This window comes from Scyliorhinus canicula, chromosome 5 (genome assembly GCF_902713615.1).
Source record: "Scyliorhinus canicula chromosome 5, sScyCan1.1, whole genome shotgun sequence".
Taxonomy (NCBI): domain Eukaryota; kingdom Metazoa; phylum Chordata; class Chondrichthyes; order Carcharhiniformes; family Scyliorhinidae; genus Scyliorhinus; species Scyliorhinus canicula.
Genome location: NC_052150.1, coordinates 88,374,527 through 88,394,449, shown reverse-complemented (window position 1 = coordinate 88,394,449; position 19,923 = coordinate 88,374,527). Strand labels below are relative to the sequence as shown.

Here is a 19,923-nt window from a genome sequence, read left to right as displayed (position 1 = left end):
CCAGCAGAAGAGATGGAGGGCAGGATGGTGCTTATTCTAAACAAACAGCAGAGTGTCATAAATAGACTTGCACCTTTTGGAGATTTGCAACTTATTGTGTATTCCTCAATCTCGATTTTGCTGGCAAAATAATAATGGCTTGAATCATTCACATACCATTTTTTCAGTGAGATATGCCTCATTTTTCAAAAAGATTAATCCTGAACACTATGTCAATTTCTCACAAGTGCAAGTCAAGAGGAGAGCTCTTTACATAACTCGCATTTACACAACAGTTTTAACAAAATGAACAACCCAAGTCTCTTTCAGGGTTGAAAGAAATAATTTGCAATCATACAAACTTTTCACAACCAGAGAATGTTCAGAAGGTTGGACAAGCTGGGCTAGTTCTTCTAGAGTTAGAAGATTGAGCCGTGATTTGATTGAAGTACGCAAGATCCTGAAATGTCTCAACAAGTTGGATGTGGAAAGGATGTTTCCTCTTGTGGGCGAGTCCAGAACCAGGGTATATTATTTTAAAATTAGGGGTCTCTCTTTTAGAACAAAGATGGTCAATGGTAACCACTAGGATGTTGGCAGCAGGGGATTCAGCAATGGTAAAAATGCCATTGAATGTAAAGGGGTCGTGGTTAGAATCTCTCTTGTTTGATATGGATAATGGCTAGCAGTTGTGTGGCATGAATGTAACTTGCCAGTTGTCAGCTCAAGCCTGGATATGACCAAGCATGGATTTTGTCTGGGTTTTGCTACATTTGCACATGAGCTTTTACAGTTTTCTCTCTTCAGGCCCCTCACGCCCCCTTACAGCACTCCCTCCATTCTAGGACCCCCACCCATCACCCCGCCAACCGCCCAGAAGCCCCTACTTACCTGCCCTGCTCTCCCCCCCCCCCCCCCCCCCCCACCACCCTCATTTCATGGGCAAGGCCCCCCTCAGCCCCTGGCCTCTGGCAGTGCTATTCTGGCACAGGCAGCCTATCCCTGCCACCCAGGCAGAGCTACTGCCAGCTTGGCAGTGTCATCTGGACACTTTAGCAGTGCCAGGATAGAAGTGCCGAAGTGCCAGCTGGGCAGTGCCAATGTGCCCACATTCCAGGGGGGAGGCCAGGGAGTCACCCTGCACTGACCTTGACCACCCAGGGGTCTCCGATGGCCCGTGAGATCCCGCGAGTGCCGTTCCACCTGATCCACGTTTGTGTGGATCAGCGCTGATCGATGCCCGGATGCAGCCTCCCTGGGGAGGCCGGAGAATCGAGGGAGGCCACTGGATCCTGTGCCGGTCGGTCGGAAGTAGGTTTTGGCCTACTTCTGGGGGCGGCGTTTGGAAATGCCTATTTGTGGTGGAGTTCCAACGTCTTACGGGACAGCAGTGAATCTCACAAGGCGCGGAGCCCGTCAGGATGCTCGCTGGAGGCCCCTTGTGGGATTCACAGGCCACGTTGTGCTCTTGCTGGAGCGCAATGTGGCACGAGAACCACACCCTTAGTCAAATTTTGGGAGAACCGCGTCCTTGATATTTGAAAGTGAAATATTTGGAATCCGTAGTGAAGGAGACAGAGTTTTAACAAAATTATGCAACTCACAGTGGATACTGGAGGGTGGCTGAGAAATCAGTAGGATCTGTCTTGGTCACATCAACCATGTATTCTGCAGTGTAGTGTGCTCGACCAGTTAATTCACATACACTTTAACATTTAGAATCAACACAAGATACAAGATAGATATTTAAAATTGTTTTCCTTTTCCAACTCTGTATAGTAAAGTTTATTTTTCTTTCAACAAGTGTGGAATCTTGTGGCTTTATTCTCTCAGCAAATACTTGGGATCTCAAACTTTGTCTACATTAAACAAAAAAATATTGGGCCCTTCGAGATTGTACCAAAAGCTTGGGGGTCTGGTGCAGGAATTTTTGATGGCCCTTTGTTGATTTCCCAGTTATACCCACCCTTAAGACTGGTTTCCGTTCTTTGCAACATTATAAGCCTCTTTTTTCAATGTAATACTCTCCTTAACCTCCTGAGCGACCCATGGACAGGTCTTTCTTGCCAAGTTGTTTTTCAATCAAATGTAACCTTTTGAGTTGTTTTCGAAAAGGTTTCCCATTGTTTACCCAATCAACCGTAGCCACTTCTCCACTTATACCTATGTAATTGACTTTGTTTTAAAGTATAAGATTCTTGTTTGTGATTAGAGTATGTCACTTTCAAACTTAACATGGAATGGAATGTTATTGCGATCACGATTTCCCAGTGGTTCTTTTACTATGACATTACTAATTAACTCTGCCTCGTTATACAATACTAGATCTTAGACAGCTTTATCCCGAGTTGGTTCCAGGACACGGTCATGAAAACATTCTGCAAACCTTTAGACCTACCTTTTGCTAATTTAATTGTCCTAGTCTATATGAAAATTAAAATCATCCACAGTTATTACAAGCATCAATAATTACTTGTTAAAGCTCTGTCCAACCTATAGCCTAGAAACTACTCCCACCAACCTTTCCTGACTTTTGCTGTTCCTAATTTCCAGCTGTACTGATTCTACTTAATGATCTTTTGAGGACAAATCCTTTCTCACCAATGCCCATGTGTCATCCTTTACTAACAGGGCTACCACGCCTCCTTAGCTATTGTCCATCCTTCTGGAACATTATGTACCCTGGAATATTTATTTCCCAACACTGATCATCTTGCAACCATGATGCGAGTGCAATTGCCAATTGGAAATTCTGAAAGATGCTTTCAAAATATGGACCATAAAGTAAGGCTACCTAATAGCCCCAGTACTATTGACAACCTATATGACAGTGCCTTTTCATCCCACAGATAAATTGCTCTCTGGTAGGAGTATGGAATATCATCTGGTCAGAAAACTCTAACCGCAGCTGTCTTTTACCAAAATAAAACTGAACACTATTGACATACTTGCTCTACAGTTTGCGGATGACTGCAGTGTCATTGCCCACTCTGCACCAGATTTGCAAGCCACTTAATCGCTTCAATTCTGCACACAGTGACACGACCTGTCCTTCTTGAATGTTGCCTAAACAAAACCGTGACATGAACTACTCACACTTGGTCAGCCAGATATTCTACCTCCCCATCTTGAAGGAGACACCCTGAATATGTTGAACACTTCCCATATTTGAGAGAGTTACCTCTCTCAAAAAAGACACCATTGACACCAGTTCAATCTTGTACAAACTACGGTAGCAGGTGTTGTCACTGATGTACCATCAATTGAACGCGAGACGAGTTGCTGAACAAAAGTATGGCTTTAATCTACTAGATGTTAGCCCTGCGGTCGATTACAGTAGAAGGACGACCGCCGGGAGTACTGGGTATTTAACTCAGCCTCTCGACCATTCGGGGAGCCGTCACATGACTGGTCTCAACCAACCGGTCAAGAGGCACATGACCGACCAGGGCCAATGGTAAGCCGGTGTTCTGCACCAATGGCAGGCAGCTATGCTAATCATACCACCACAGTCACCATACTCCTATAGTGCAGGAGTATTGCACTGGATAATGCATGAGCAAGTGACAGTACCAGATAAAGTCCACCAGCAATGCTTTTGCTACATCCTCAGGATTCCATGGCAGGGCTGTTAAAAAATGATACGTCCTTCTTGGTACCAGTTCCATATGCATTCAGGCAAAACACCTGTGAATTCAACTTTGATGGAACAGACAGTGTCTGGCTGGCTGAGAACAGTGACCCAGGTCAGGTTCTGTTTTCTCAACTCTTTAATGGGCAATGTTCCAGGGAGGGGGACAAAGAAAATGCTTCAAAGACACTTTGAAGCTCTCCGTGAAAAAGGATATTGACTGGGAGGAGCTGGCTACAAATCGTTCAAAATAGCAACACCTTGCCCTTCAAGCTTTGTCACGTTTTTGAGTCACGTCTTAATGATAAGGCAGAGGAGAAAAGGAAGCACATTCTGCGCTCTAGATCAGACTACCTTGTGGGAGATTCTGCCCCATGTGCGCAAAGATCTGTGGGTCAAGAGTTTGCTGGTTCAGGTCACATGGAGCTCATGGGAGAAATTTGCGGCCGAGTAGATGTCATCCTCAAATCGATGGATAGCCAACGACGATTAACCTGGGATCAGGAGCGTACAGTTTTTTCACAAAGGTAGGTATTCATACAGCATTTAATCTGACTGGGCTGAGTTAAACACATTTAAGAAGAGTCTCATGCCCAAGCTTGTTAGTATGATGTTAAGAGCATCTGGAGAAATTCATCAGTGAGTGCTCAGATAGAATACAAATTTATGGATGATAGTAATTGGAAGTTAGTTATGTGACCAACAACACTACAAAAGTTTGATATAAAAATGAGGTCTCAACAATTGCACATACGAATAATAAACAAATTTTTATAATATTGAATTTATTTAAATGGTACATCTTATTCCATTGTGTGTTTGGTGTATTTTTCAGTATTGACTGAGCATATAAATACTATGAATATTCTTCACAATCTTTTGTTGTTTAGGCAAAAAAGATTAGTGAAGCAAACCAAATTGGTTAGAGGAATAACAATTTTTGGATTTTTTTTAATGAAAGCCTTATTACTAAACCTAAAAGTGAACGCAAAAAATGACGTCTTCCCACACAAATCTTTTTTGAACGGTAGGACAGGCTCGCCTGTCTGTTTGTGCAATGTTCATATCAAGCTTCAGACTTTCCAAGAACTAGTGGAAACAGACCAGTGGGTTATGATTTCATATTCTAATTTATGAGTTATGGTCAAAAGAATTATTAAGAATGGTTTATAACATTATAAGACCACTTCCACTGGAACATTTATTCTTGCCAACTCTACCCTATTTATATGTCCTACAGCCGGGCAAATGAAGCCAAGGTTAACAGAGCATGAAAGAAATTTAAACCTACACATAGTTCCCAGAGCTCTACTTTTGAGCAACAAATGTGGAGTAAGGTTAGCAATATGGACTGCCGTCGAAGGCTGCTGCAAGTCAGTGTGTACATCTGTGGTCAAAATTTCTCCTCGGCCAAAGTCTTGCTGCCCTCAATAGCAGGGTTATTGTACTACTTCATTTATTTGCTATCAGTAAATGATGTAAAAGTTTCAGAGATGCATTACTTACCTTTATGATTGGTTTGTCATCTAGCAATGCTATATTGACTTAGATAAAGGGTTCTCTTGCATTATTGAAGCTTGCGAGATACACAACGATGCGTAACGTAGTATAGATGGGAGCAAAGTCTAACATTGCCTCTTTGCAATTTGAATTAAATGGAAAAAACTATAGCAAATGGATTTCAGCGTCGGTAAATGTGAAGCCATCTATTTTGGGCCAAAAGAGATTAGATTAGCGATTTTTGTTTTTTAAGAGAAAAGATGGGAAATTGGAAGCCCAAAGGGATTATGAGTCCATGTACACATATGACTAAAATGTAGGAGTGAGGTACAAAATATATTTATAATTTTAAAAAGTCTTTAAAAAGAGGGAGCTAGAATTTAAAACACAACCAATATCTATACAGTGCCTTTAACACAATTTCTAAAATTCCAAAGCACTTCACAGCAGCATGAGGAAACAGAACGTAAGACGAGTAAAATCTTGGCCAAAGTTTACAGAGTGTCTTAAAAAGAAGAAAGAGAGGTAGAGAGACAGATGTTTAGGGAGCAACGTTGAACTGAGGACCTTGGCTGTGCCACCAATGGTGGAGAAATTAAAATCAGGCATATTTAAAAATAAATATTTTTGGAATATGGGCATCACTGGCTACACTTGCATTTATTGCCCATCCCCAATTGCCCTCAAGGTGGTGATGGTGGCAAAGCTTTTTCTTAAACCCCTGCAGTTCATGTGGTGGTGTAGGTACACCTACAGTGCTGCTAGGAAGGGAGTTCCAGGATTTTAACCCAGCGACAACGAAGGAATGGCAATGTAGTTCCAATACAGCATGGTATGTGGCTTGAATGGAAACTTGCAGGTGGTGGTGGTGGTATTCCCATACATATTCCACTTGTGTCCTTCTAGGTGGTAGAGGTAACAGATTTGGAAGGTACTGTCGAAGGAGCCTTGACAAGTTGCTGTAGTGCATATTGTAGATGGTACACACAGCTGCCATAGTGCATTGACAGAGGGTGTAAATATTTAAGATTGTGGATGGCATGCCAATCAAGCTGGCTGCATTGTCCTGAAGGATGTTGAGCTTTTTTTTCTTTATTTTCATACATTTAGAATACCCAATTCATTTTTTCCCAATTAAGGGGCAATTTAGCTTGTTCAATCCACCTAGCCTGCACATCTTTGGATTGTGGGGGCAAAACCCACGCAAACACGGGGAGAATGCGCAAACTCCACACAGACAGTGACCCAGAGCCGGGATCGAACCTGGGACCTCGGTGCCGTGAGGCAACTGGGCTAACCCACTGTGCCACCATGCTGCCCTTAGGATGTTGAGCTTCTTGACGGTTGTTGGAGCTTCACTCACCCAGGCAAGTGAAGAGTATTCAATCACACCCCCCGACTAGTGACTTGCTTACTGTGGACACATTTTCAGGAGGCAAATTACTCACTGTAGAACTCCCAGTTTCTGACCTGTTCTTATAACCACACTATTTTTATGGCTGGTCCAGTTCAGTTTCTGGTCAATGGTTTCCCTCGAGATGTTGATAGTGGGGACCCAGCGATGGGAATGCCATTGAATACCAAGGGGAGATGGTATATTCTCTTGTGTTGGAGATGGTCATTGCCTAGTGGCACAACTGTTACTTGGCATCTGTCAGCTCAAGCTGGATATTGTTCAGATCTTGCTGCATGCAGACATGGACTGCTTCAAAATCTGAATTGTCTGCATAATTGAATGTGAACCACCAGTGCATATCCCCACTTCTGAACTTAGAAAGAAGGTCATTATGATGCAGCTGAAGGCAGTTGGGCCAAGAACACTATCAGGAAAATCCCTTGCAGCGATGTCATGGGTTTGAGTTGATTGACCTCCAATAAACACCATCATCTTTCTTTGTGCTAGTTACAACTCCAATAAGTGGCGTTTCCCCCTCCCCATTTTTCATCAAATTCAATTTTGCAAGGACACCTTGATGCCACACTCAGTCAAGTGCTGCCTCGATGTCAAAGGCACCCATTCCTGCCTCATCTTTCGAGTTTAACCCGTTTGTCCATGTTTGGACCAAGGCTGTAATGAGGTCAGGAGCTATGTGGCCTTGACAGAATCCAAGCAAACATAATTGTGCAGAATACTGCTGAATATATACTACTTGAGAGTTTAAAAAAAATAAATTTAGAGTACCAATTATTTTTTCTCCAATTAAGGGACAATTTAGCATGGTCAATCCACCTAGTATACACATCTTTGGGTGTGGGGGTGAAACCCACGCAGGCATGGGGAGAATAGACAAACTCCACATGGACAGTGACCCAAGCTGGGATTGAACCCGGGTCCTCAGTACCGTAGGCAGCAGAGCTAACCACAGTGCCACCATTCCGCCCCACCTGAGAGTGTTGTTGATGACAACTTCCTATGATAGAGGGTAGACTGATGGGGTGGTAAATGCCAAGTTGTATTTATCCTGCTTTTTGAAGTCAGGAAATACCTGTGCAATTTCAATCATTGTCAAATAGATGCCAGTGTTGTATCTGTACTTGAGCAGCTTGGCTTGGGGTACAGGCCATTCTGGAGCACAAGTCTTCAGTACTATTACCGAATCTGTAAAGGCCCACTGCATTTGCAGTAACCAGTACCTTCAACTGTTTCTTAATGTCATGTCTTCAAGAGGTCAGAATTAGAGATTTGCAGATATCTTGAGAAGGCTGTCCAGCTGGAGGAGTTCCCAAAGATAGGATGAGGAGAGGACATAGTGTGAATTGAAAACAAGGATAAGAATTTTGAAAATCATGTTGTTAAACTGGGAGCCACCTAGGTCAGTAAGCAAAGGGGTGACAGGTGAAAAGAACTTGGTGTGCGTTAGGACACAGACAGCAGGGCTTGGGGTGACATCTAGATTACACAGGGTAGAATGTTGCAGACCAGAAGCTCACTTCTCAATTAAAATATGGAGATAACAAAAAGCATAATTGAAGTTTAGGTAGTAGATGAGCTTAATCTGGAGAAAGGTTGGTGAAAGTACAGAGGTACAGGGGCCCCGCAATGCAGAAGCAAAAAGAATCTTGACAACAGGGATTCCTACGTCAGACTCAGCTCTGCCTTCAACACCATAATCCCAGTCAAGCTCATATCAAAACTCCAAAACCTAGGACTTGGCTCCTCCCTCTGCAACTGGATCCTCAACTTCCTGACCCACAATCAGCAAGAATAAACAACAACAACACCACCACCTCCATGATAGTCCTCAATACTGGGGCCCCGCAAGGCTGTGTACCTAACCCCCTACTGTACTCTCTATACACACACGACGTGTGGCACAATTTGGCTCCAACTCCATCTACAAGTTTGCTGATGGCCTGACCATAGTGGGTCGGATCTCGAACAATGATGAGCCAGAGTACAGGAGGAAGAGAGAACCTGGTGGCACAACAATACCAATCTCTCCTTCACCATCAGCAAAGCGAAGGAGCTGGTCATTGACTTCAGCAAGCAAAGTGTCGTACACACCCGTCTGCAACAATGGTGCAAAGGTGGAGATGGTCGACAGCTTCAAATTCCTAGGTGTGCACATCACCAACAATCTGACCTGCTCCACCTACATCGAGGCATGGACCAAGAAAGGACAACAGCGCCTATACCTCCTCAGGAAACTAAGGAAATTTGGCATATTCAGATTGACTTTTACCATTTTTTACAGATGCACCATAGAAATCCTATCTGGCTGCATCACAGCTTGGTATGGCAACTGCTCGACCAAAGACCGTAAGAAAGTACAGAGAGTCGTGAACACGCAAATCCGCCTCCCATCCATTGTCTCTGTCTACACCTCCTGCTGCCTAGTGAAAGTGGGCATCATAATCAAAGACCCCTCCAACCTCTTCCATTGGGCAGGAGCTACAAAAGTCTGAGAACATGCACCAGCAGATTCAAAAACAGCTTCTTCCCCACTGTTACTAGACTCTCAAATGACCCTCTTATGGACTTAACTGATTTTTCCACAGATCTACTCTACTAAGTAGTACTACACTCTGTATACTTCACCTAATGTCCATGTATTTACATTGTGTATTTATCATATGTCTTGTTTTTCATGTATGAAACGAACTGCCTGGACTGTACACAGAACAATACTTTTCACTGTACCTCGGTCCACAAGACAATAAACTCAGATCCGAATCCATTGCACAAGATACTCTGGCTTTCATTAGATAGAGAAGAATGGAACCATGTGAAAGCAATCTCATTCAGCAGGATGACAGTGGAGACGCTTGGAAGAGGATGGTGCCATCACCGTGTCAAAGGTTGCAGACATTAGAGAAGGGGAAGTTCACATTTATCAAAGACATATAGGACATAATTTGTGATTCAAATATTGAGTTTGGCGTACAAAGGGAGTTTGCATGGATGAGGGATCGGAATCGTTATTTTTGTGGAGGGAGTGATGATGGCAGAAAATCAGAAACAACATAACCTGAAAATCAGAGAAGTCATTCAGGAGAAATGCAAGGAAACATTTCTTCACATAAAAAGGTGAGTAGTAGTAGAAGTGTGGAACTCTCTCCCACAAAAAGCAGCAGATGCTAACTAAATCAATACTTTTAATTCCGATATATGTAGATTTTTGCTAACCAAAGGTTTGAACTATGGTGGATGAATTGAGTGAGGATTTGGATCGGCCATGTTCTCATTGAATGGCAGAACATGCTCAAGCGGCTCTACTTGTAGACTCATGTTCCCACGCAGTGTTAGTTAATCTACTGGCACCGAGTCATGGTTCAGAATTATCTAACTTGGCATTGAGTCTTGCTCTTGCGAATGAAGTTCACTTCTGCAACATTGAAGAACTGAAGTACATTAAAGTAATTCTAACCCCTAGAAAATATTAGGAGTGACAGTATTTTACTAATCCTGCTGTTAAACAGCTCGGCTTTCATATTCTGAACTAAAAATAAATTAAGCCAAAATCAGAGTGACTACAATCTAAGTATTCTATAAAAATATTAATTTTAATTAAAATATGTTTTTAATAATTTTAGGTGAAGGGAATCCCCCAAAAACAAGCAATTGCCACCTGTACTGGAATTTTACCACATGACCTACACTGTCACTCAGGAGAACGCAGATGAAACCTCAGAAAAATAAAATACAAGGACCACCGGTTGTCTTCCACTGCCCCCTCACAGCTCCAGGGACCCGGGTTCAATTCCGACCTCGGGTGACTGTCTGGAGTTTGCACATTCTCCCAGTGACTGCGTGGGTTTCCTCCGGGTGCTCGGTTTTCTCTCACAGTCCAAAGATGGGCAGGTTAAATGGATTGTCCATGCCAAATTGTCCCTTAGTATCCAAATATCAGGTGGGATTATGGGGTTACAGGGATAGGACGGGTGATAGTCTCGGTAGGGTGCTCTTTCAGAGGATCGCTGTAGACTTGTTGGGCTTAATTGCCTCCTCTGCACTGTAGGTATTCTATAATTCTATGATACTTTTACAGCCCTTCCAATTCCAAAATATTTTGTAAGAACTTGAACTTGTGTAAAAGCGCAACGCAATGCTATATGCACAAAGTAAATATTTTTGATGTCCTCCATCCATTCAAAGATTGAAGTTTGCACCCATTTTAAAAAGGTTCTTTTAATACTTAAAGAAACTTTTGAGTTCAGGGTGAACAAATTTTTTTTTCAAAACTCACTATTCATACTACATCATATCTGCCATTGTAAGGAAGCCTCACCCATGAGTTGAAGAAACTCTCTTTAGTTAGTTTTAAATTACTTTCATGACTTCCCATGGCGGCCATGAGCTGATCAATCACACATAAGGCTGGTCATGCTTGAAGTCTTCGTTTTTGGCCTTTTTTACTTGGGAAATGGGTGTTTTGGTGGGAAGTAGAATAGAGCAAGTGTAGTTGGTTGCCCCTCCCCCGCTCAAGATTTCAGAGATCTTTAAAGATCTGTCAGTTGCCAGCAATCGGCGGGGGGGGGGGGGGGGGGGGGGGGGTGCGTGCGCTCCGGGGTTATAATAGTCACAAACTGTTGGTGATATATATGTGTGTTTTTTTAAATATGTTTGTGATTTTTTTTGCATTGCTTGGAATAAATATTTTAATATATATATTAAATGACTTTGATGTTCAAATGTTACAAATGTGAGCTTTTTATAAGATGGTTATGTTTTGGACAATCTCTTTAAATTCAAATTAAAATGACAATGATGAGTGACGTGTGGCCACCTGCTAGCTTTGCCTGGCAACAGGCCGGAAACAGGGGAGTCAGGTTAGGACTCGCTGCCATATTTCACACCTGAACACAGAGAGACAGCTGAGCTGCCTTATATAGGACTCAAGGCTCCCAAGTCCAGATTAAAAACCTGAGAGAGGGTTGGGTGCGGGCACGGGTGACAAAGCAAGTGAATGAGAGACAGAGAAAAACAGCAGTTGCTGCAGTCTGAAAAGGAAAATACTGTTTTTCCTCTGTTAACTCTGCGGAAAACTTGTCCACTTCTAAAAGAGAAGGAACCCACGGTGATTTAACAACATGTTTCTGAAAGATTTATTCTCGCAAGGCTGGGAGAAGAAATCAGAGTGGGCCTTACTGCTGAAGGTAGATTCAGAAGTTCAGGTCTGAGGAAGGGAACCTTCCTTGGTTGCTGGATGTTACATCTTGAATGGGGCGCAATGAAAGCCGGTAGTGATTTCAGCCTATTCTCTGAAAAGACTAATGCTGTAATGTAAATATGCGGCGTGCGGTTTTTGTTCATGTTGAAACATTAAGGTTCTCTTTTCTGTAGTATAGAATATTTGTTGCCAACAAATGTTTTGTCAATATTGATTTTAGTTTGCTGCAGGAAAAGACCTAACCTGAAATCTCATGCGATTTCTTAAAGTTGGTCACGAGGAAAAGGTATTGATCACCAAGGGGATCATAAGAAGCATGATGACTTTAAAAAAACAAGCATGATGTGTTTGTTCAATCATAAAAGGGTCCCAAGAACAACCCCACTAACAAATGAGATGATGTCATTTTTTTCTGGCCCACCTAAGCTGCACTTGCATTATTTCCTGCACAGACGGCAGTGCAGGAAGAGATCGAGATGCCATTTTTGAATACCATCCCAGTCTCTCGACCAACCCCCCCCCCCCCCCTGGACACCATACCACAGCCTCCGGACCACTCCCCCACTGTCCCAAATTACCTCTTACAGGGTCCTTGGGGACCCCCACCACCACATCACCCACCTCTTACAAGCAGGGCATGGGCAACCTGCCACCCAGGTACACTGGCAGAGCCATGGTGCCAGGCTGCCCAGAGCCCAACAACATGGAGAGCCTCCATTGGTCAACCCAACAACATGGAGAGCCTCCATAGGCCTCCCCCCTCCCCCCCCCCCCCCTCAACACCACCCTGCCAAAGTGTCGTCACCCCAGGTCCATGTTTGTGTGGCCCACTGCTAAACAGTGCCAGGGCAAGTTCTCCCAGGCACAGGGAGTTCCCAGGCCTTGGGGAATCAGGCACAAAGATTTAATTGAGCCCAATGGCAATGTCTCACAAGATCTAGATAGATCTCATGAGGCGTTCCAAGCGTCGCAAATCTCACGAGGTCTCTCGCGAGATTTAACAGCTTTGTCGCATCACCAAGTCGGGCGCAACGAGGCTATTCGATCGTACCCAAAGTCTCTCACTGTTACAGCACACAGCAAAATATTTTTGTGAAAAATTAATTGCTTAAAATGCACAAATCAAGAATCTTCAATAGATTCGCAGGAAGGCTACCTTGGAACATGTCACACTTTACATTTGATTTTACACTGTGATTCACAGGCCTCCCATGATGGTACATGCAAATCAGGAAGCATTTGGTGGGGCAACAGCTGCTGTGCATTTTCCCTGCAGTTTTGATAACTGACCAATGTGATGTAGATTTAACTCCCCCTCACTCTTAGGGGTCACAAATCTAAGTTAATACTCAAGTGCACACCGAGGACATACAGCTGAACAAAGAAAATACCCTTGAAGTTTTTCACCTTACACTCATCATGACAGATACAAGAATGCCAACTTTTAAAAGAAACAATTTTACTATATGAGGAACCAGTACTGATTTGTTGGCGGTGGAATGGTCAATACTCAAGTACAAGTCCTGTACTACCAAACAACTACTGAAGAAGTGCTGCAATAACAGAGGTTTTGCTTTTTAGATGAGACACTAAATTGAGACCTTGCCTGTTCACTCTGCTGGTTATATAAAAGGTTCCACAGCACTATTTCAATGAGCAGGGAAACCATAATAATCTGTCACAATGACCTTTGAAAGTTATAATTGCACCAGGTCTTCTGTGACAGTTCAGTGAAGAAATGCAGTTTGGTGTTGCTTTGAACCACAAGACCTTGGCATGGTCTCTGGATTGTCAGTTAATTTTCAGCCAGGCAATAGTGGGGCAGTATGGCTGGCTTCAGTGTCCCATTGAGGAAGAGCTTCATGCCCTGGTTAATATTTTTATCAATTAGCATCACAAAAACAGATTATTTGGCTGTGATGTTTCTGCTTGTGGGATTTTGCTATTCAACACACCACACAATGGAGGGTATCTTCAATGTGAAGATGGGACTGCATTCCCACAAGGACTGCATGGTGGTCACTCCTACCAATACTGTCATGGACAAATGTATCTGTGACAGGTAAGATTCGTGAGGATCAGGCCAAGTAGGTTTTTCTTTCATTGATTTCCTCACCACAGACCCAGGCTAGCAGTCTTTTAGGACTCGGTGAGTAGTTGTACTACCGAGCCACTCTTGGTAACGGAGTATATGTGCCTTTGCCACCGTCAGTGTCTTCTGCAAGTGATAATCGGCATGGAAGAGGATGAAAGGCGGGGGGTCATTGACAGCAGATGGCAATCAGCAGGTGGTGATAACCGGCAGGAAGGGATTTAAAGATGAAGATTTTTAAATTGGAGCTATTGAGGGACTGAGACTCAGTGTAGGTTAGTGAGGACAATGGTGATGGATGATTGGTTGGGACTTGGTGCAGATAGGACACTGGTAATGGGTTTGGGGATGAGCTAAAGTTTGCATATAATAGGAGGCCAGCCTTGGAAAGTCAACTCTAATAGCATTTTATTTATTCAAATAAATTGTCTTATATAGCACCATTTATGTTATAAAACACCCCAACAAATTCCAGAGGAGCCGAATATAACAAAATTTGATACTTGACCACACTAGCCAAATGATTAAAAGCTTGGTCAAAGAGATAGGTTTTAAGGAGCGCCATAATAAAAAAGGAACGAGGGGTAGAATGCCAAGGAATTTAAGGAGGAACTCGGGAACGGAGGATCATGCAGCTGAAGACATGGTCAACAAAAATAGTGGAATAATTGAAACCAGGGATGTTTGAGAGGTCAGAATTCAAGGAGCAGATATCCAAGTATCTAGCAGTATCTAGGTGGGCTGTAAGGCTGGAGGAGATTACAGAAGGAGAGAGTGGCAAAGTCATGGAGTGATTTGAAAACCAGGATGAGAACTTGAAAGTCAAGACGTAGCTTAACCAGGATATAACCCAGATCATCAGCACAAGGGTGTTTGGCAAATGGAGCTTGGTGCAAGTTAAGCATGTGCAGAGGAGGAGTTTAAGATGATTTCATACTTACAGAGGATAGAATGTGGGAAGTTGGCCAGGAATAGTTAAGTCTTGAGGCAGCAAAAACATGGATGAGTTGAGGCAGGAGCAGACTCAGGTGTCTGAATAGGCAGGCAGGGACTAAATGATCAGGTAGCCATCCAATAAGGAGCTCAATATGCAGTTAAAATTGACACCAAGGCTACAAGCTGCAGGTTCCGTTTACAATTGATTTTTTTTGGGGGGGGGGGGAGGAGGAGGAGGGGGGGGGAGGAGGAGGATGGGGGGGGGAGGAGGGGGGGAGAGCGAGTGAGCGAGGGAGAGAGGGAGAGAGGGAGAGAGGGAGGGAGAGAGAGAGAGAGAGAGAGAGAGAGAGAGAGAGAGAGAGAGAGAGAGAGAGAGGAGAGAGAGAGAGAGAGAATGTCATTAGCATGCTACAGGAGAGATTATCAAAAGACAAAATATGGTTTCAAAATCAAGACTGCACTCCCAGCCACTCCTTGCACTCAGACATGCCCATTTTATAGTGCAACTCGTGGCTAGTAAAAATCCATTTTACCATAGCACCCTCCGCATGTGATCTGGGACGTATGTGCAACCCAACTGTGTATATCTTCTTAATCAGACTAAATAATCCTTATCGAGATAACAGGTTGAATCAATATGCTACATTTAATGTCATATTTTAGATAGAAAGGAGGGGGAAAGAAAGATGGGATTGAGGGAAAGATACATTTTAATATAAATTTAGAGTACCCAATTTAGTGTGGCCAATCCACCTACCTGCACATCTTTGGGTTGTGGGGGTGAAACCCATGCAAACACGGGGAGAATGTGCAAACTCCACACGGACAGTGACTCAGAGCCAGGATTGAACCTGGGAACATGGTGCCGTGAGGCAGCAATGCTAACCACTGAAAATTTACATTTTTTAACCCCCGGAATAACTAAAAGATAAAGAAAACACACAAAATGTTTAAAAGTTAATTATCCACTGTCAGAGAGCTTGTTTGGAAGTAATCAAGATTATCATGTTGTTAATAGTTTAGATGCAATTCAGCCTCAACTACTCCCGTCGCGTTTAGTGGGAAAGTGCTGCAAATTCAAAGCTTTATGTACCTCAGCAAGATGTCAGTGCAACTGATGTGGAGGAGCAGGGCCACACAAAGAGCAACTTCCCAATTTCCACACAATTAACTGTGCATGCATGTCGCCAGAAGTTGCCATCAGCTTTGCATTACTGTGAGCACTGAGACATACCATTATTTCTACCACAAATTGCAGCCAATCTATTGAAGTGGTGACCCTGAACTTTCGTGCTCCTATGGGGTTTTCTTCTATGGCCTGAACGATTTGAAGAATCATGAAAAAGTCTTCACCTCCACAGGTCACCACTCCTGCCTCCAGTACTGGACTGAAATCTCAGTGTAAGACAGGGCTCAACTCTGAAGTGCAACTGGAGCCTCACAATTTCTAAATTAGGAGGTGTGGCCATTGTGCCGAAGACAAGACAACTATTTATTATGACAATCACACAAAGTCAACAAATTCTAGAAGAAAAAAAATATGAAAACACCAACTGCTGAAGTGTGGAGGGCCTAAATTCTACCTGACTTCTGATCCCATGTCCAGCTTGATGGACTGTAACAACATTTGATGCATCCCTTTAACCGGCGAGCACTTTCGTCTGGCTGATATTTGCTTTGTTTCTCAAATTCCTTAGACTTAACACATACCTCACGTAAAGACAGCATTTAGTTACGTGGAACCCATGAAATAAGTGTCACAATCGCAACAACAGCATTAATAAAAAGAGCAGAAGCCGTCCGTAACCGGAGAATGAGGGGGGCTGCAGGCTCTCTCTCTTTTAGGTAGGGAATCTCCACCTAAAACTAAACAGAGGCTAATAAAGTGAACGCACCCACACGACGATCTGTTCAGTTCTCTGCCGGAACCCGGGAAACGTCCTATGTAGGTGTGATCTGCAATGACAACATTCAAAACAAAAAAAATCAAACCCATGCAGTTGCATCAGCTAAACTTCCCACTGGCACATGGATGTCCACACACACACAGATGGATTGAATAGCTTTCCTAAAAACAAATGGTCGCACTTTCCACAGGCGACGTGTCATCCCGTACCAGCCTCCCCGGACAGGCGCCGGAATGTGGCGACTAGGGACTTTTCACAGTAACTTCATTGAAGCCTACTCGTGACAATATGCGATTTTCATTTTTCATTTCATTTTCACGCCGATTTACAATGGAGCAGATTCCAACAGGATTTTTCTCATTCCCAGACACGCAGCGATGATCCGGAGGGGAGTGGATTGAGGAGGAGGAGGAGGAGGGGGGGGGGGGAGGGATGGGAGGGGGGGGGGAAGGGATGGGAGGGGGGGGGGAAGGGATGGGAGGGGGGGGGGAAGGGATGGGAGGGGGGGGGGGGGAAGGGATGGGAGGGGGGGGGGGAAGGGATGGGAGGGGGGGGGGGGAAGGGATGGGAGGGGGGGGGGGAAGGGAGGGGGGGGGGGGGGAAGGGAGGGGGGGGGGAAGGGAGGGGGGGGGGAAGGGATGGGAGGGGGGGGGGGAAGGGATGGGAGGGGGGGGGGGGGGAAGGGATGGGAGGGGGGGGGGGGAAGGGATGGGAGGAGGGGGGAAGAGATGGGATGGGGGGGGAGGGATGGGAGGGGGGGGGAAGGGATGGGAGGGGGGGGGGAAGGGATGGGAGGGGGGGGAAGGGATGGGAGGGGGGGGGGGAAGGGATGGGAGGGGGGGGGGGGGAGGGGATGGGAGGGGGGGGGGGAAGGGATGGGAGGGGGGGGGGGGAAGGGATGGGAGGGGGGGGGGAAGGATGGGATGGGGGGGGGAAGGATGGGAGGGGGGGGGGAAGGATGGGAGGGGGGGGGAAGGGATGGGAGGGGGGAGGGAAGGGATGGGAGGGGGAGAGGGGGAAGGAAGGGATGGGAGGGGGAGAGGGGGAAGGAAGGGATGGGAGGGGGAGAGGGGGAAGGAAGGGATGGGAGGGGAGAGGGGGAAGGAAGGGATGGGGGGGTAGAGGGAGAGGGGGGGGTAGAGGGAGAGGGGGGGGTAGAGGGAGAGGGGGGGTAGAGGGAGAGGGGGGGGTAGAGGGAGAGGGGGGGGGTAGAGGGAGAGGGGGGGGGTAGAGGGAGAGGGGGGGGTAGAGGGAGAGGGGGGGGGTAGAGGGAGAGGGGGGGGGGGGGTAGAGGGAGAGGGGGGGGGGTAGAGGGAGAGGGGGGGGGGGTAGAGGGAGAGGAGGGGGATCGAGGGAGAGGAGGGGGGTAGAGGGGATGGGTGGAGGGAATTCCCTGACTGCAGTTACAATGTAACGAGCTGGGATCGAACCTTCAATGTGACAAATACTGGCAAGTACGGCGGCCGGCACCGACCATCGCGGGCCGATACATTGCCGCTGCCAGCCACATTCCCTCGCTCACTGGGAAGGGGAAGCAGCCTTTTCACCTGATCTCCTGTCCTGTAGCCTCCCACCACCCTGAACCTGCAGAGCAATCGCTGCGGTTAAAGTGACAGCTACAACACACACACACCCCCACCCCAAACCCCCAACACCGACGCAATGTTAGGCGGCCATTTAAAGATGTTTCCCCACTCCCCTGCTCGCTTACAAAACAAATACAGGACTAATCCTAGTATATGAAACATTAAAAGTCTCCAGTCAATTCCGGGGCTGCTGAAGAGGGTTAAACCCAGCCCAGGTGCTCAGGAATTACCTGCGTGCGTCCGCTGAAAGTTGACTTTCAAAAGTGGCCCCTCCTCACATCAAAATTCACAAACATTGACACGCCTTAGTTACCCCCCCCCTCCCTTTTTTTTAAAAGGTCAAGATTTTGTATTTTTTTAAACCCCTCGCCTTGTAGGCAGGGGAAAGGCTTTGCTCCTCTCACAGAGTGTGCAGCGATCTATCTTGCAGCTCCATGACAGCGCCTGTCCCGAGCTGACCCCGGCCACTGGAAGAAAGCGACCTTGAGCCCAGAGCCAAGTGAGCGAGGGCCCCAGCGCGGAGCTCCGCCAGGGGAGGGGGCCCAGCGCGGAGCTCCGCCAGGAGGAGCCGTAGAGCGCCACCGCACCGCCGCCACATGACCACACAGATTACAGACAGGAGCCCAGAGCAGCCACAGATATGCAGGATGGGCTCAGCAACGTATACCTGCATTCCCCATACAACACTCCCAACAGATGAGACTCCCTGCTGGCAGTGTAAAGGCGGAAAGTATATTCTTTTAAAACGTTGTGCAGAATGTGGTTATATCACGGTTGCACATCATTTACGTTTTCCCGTGATATAGTCCACTGGCAGATTTTGACACATACTTTGTGAATAATGCATTCGTTGAGGTGTGAATAGAATATTTTGCATCCTTTTACAACCCGTGCCATCAGCAAGAAGGCACAAGTACAGAAGTCTGGGCTGGTTTAGCTCACCGGGCTAAATCGCTGGCTTTTCAAGCAGGCCAGTGCGCACGGTTCGATTCCCATACCAGCCTCCCCGGATAGGCGCCGGAATGTGGCGACTAGGGGCTTTTCACAGTAACTTCATTGAAGCCTACTCGTGACAATAAGCGATTTTCAATTTTTCAAGTCCTTGCTTTGCACACATCTGCAGAGCCCCTGCCTCCTCGACACTTTTGAGGTTTCGTGGACCAAATTCGAAGCACCTAATTTGGGTTAAGGAACACCTAATTTCAATATTAGCCCAGTCTGTGAAAACTCGTTACCTGGAAACCCCATAACCAGAGAAAGTAAACTTATAACTTATCCCTTTGGAAAATGTTTAACTGCATTTTACATGGGCCGAATGGCCTACTCCTTCGTTGTTTCTTCCTTTCGAGATATGCTGTAGCTGTCAGTTCTGAAACAGTAAAGTTAATCTCATCTTCCCATTTTCTCTGCTCAAAGTGTTGATGAGGCTTGACAATCTTGTTTTTGTGTCTGAATTTGTAGGTTATGATGTGGAGATGCCGGCGTTGGACACTAGCTTTCGGAATGCACCTTCCTCAGGTGAATCCTGAGCAATGCAGGAAGGGCTCAGCAACATGTACCTGTACATGTACCATTCACCTGAGGAAGGGGCAGTGCTCCGAAAGCTAGTATTTGAAACAAACCTGTTGGACTTTAACCTGGTGTTGTAAGACTTCTTACTGTTCGTAGGTTAGGGATAGGA

General features: G+C 45.5%; 1 protein-coding gene across 1 annotated transcript in view; it reads right to left on the bottom strand.

The window, feature by feature from the left end:
* The window catches only part of LOC119966114 (thyroid hormone receptor beta), a 290,813-nt gene extending 272,057 nt beyond the window's left edge, over positions 1 to 18,756 (bottom strand). Inside the window, exons 1-2 of the mRNA XM_038797341.1 lie at positions 18,473 to 18,756; positions 16,645 to 16,705 (exon numbers count right to left, since the gene is read on the bottom strand). The gene's annotated coding sequence lies outside the window, so the exon portion shown is untranslated. The remainder of the gene's footprint in view (positions 1 to 16,644; positions 16,706 to 18,472) is intronic.
* Between the last annotated feature and the right edge of the window lie 1,167 nt (positions 18,757 to 19,923).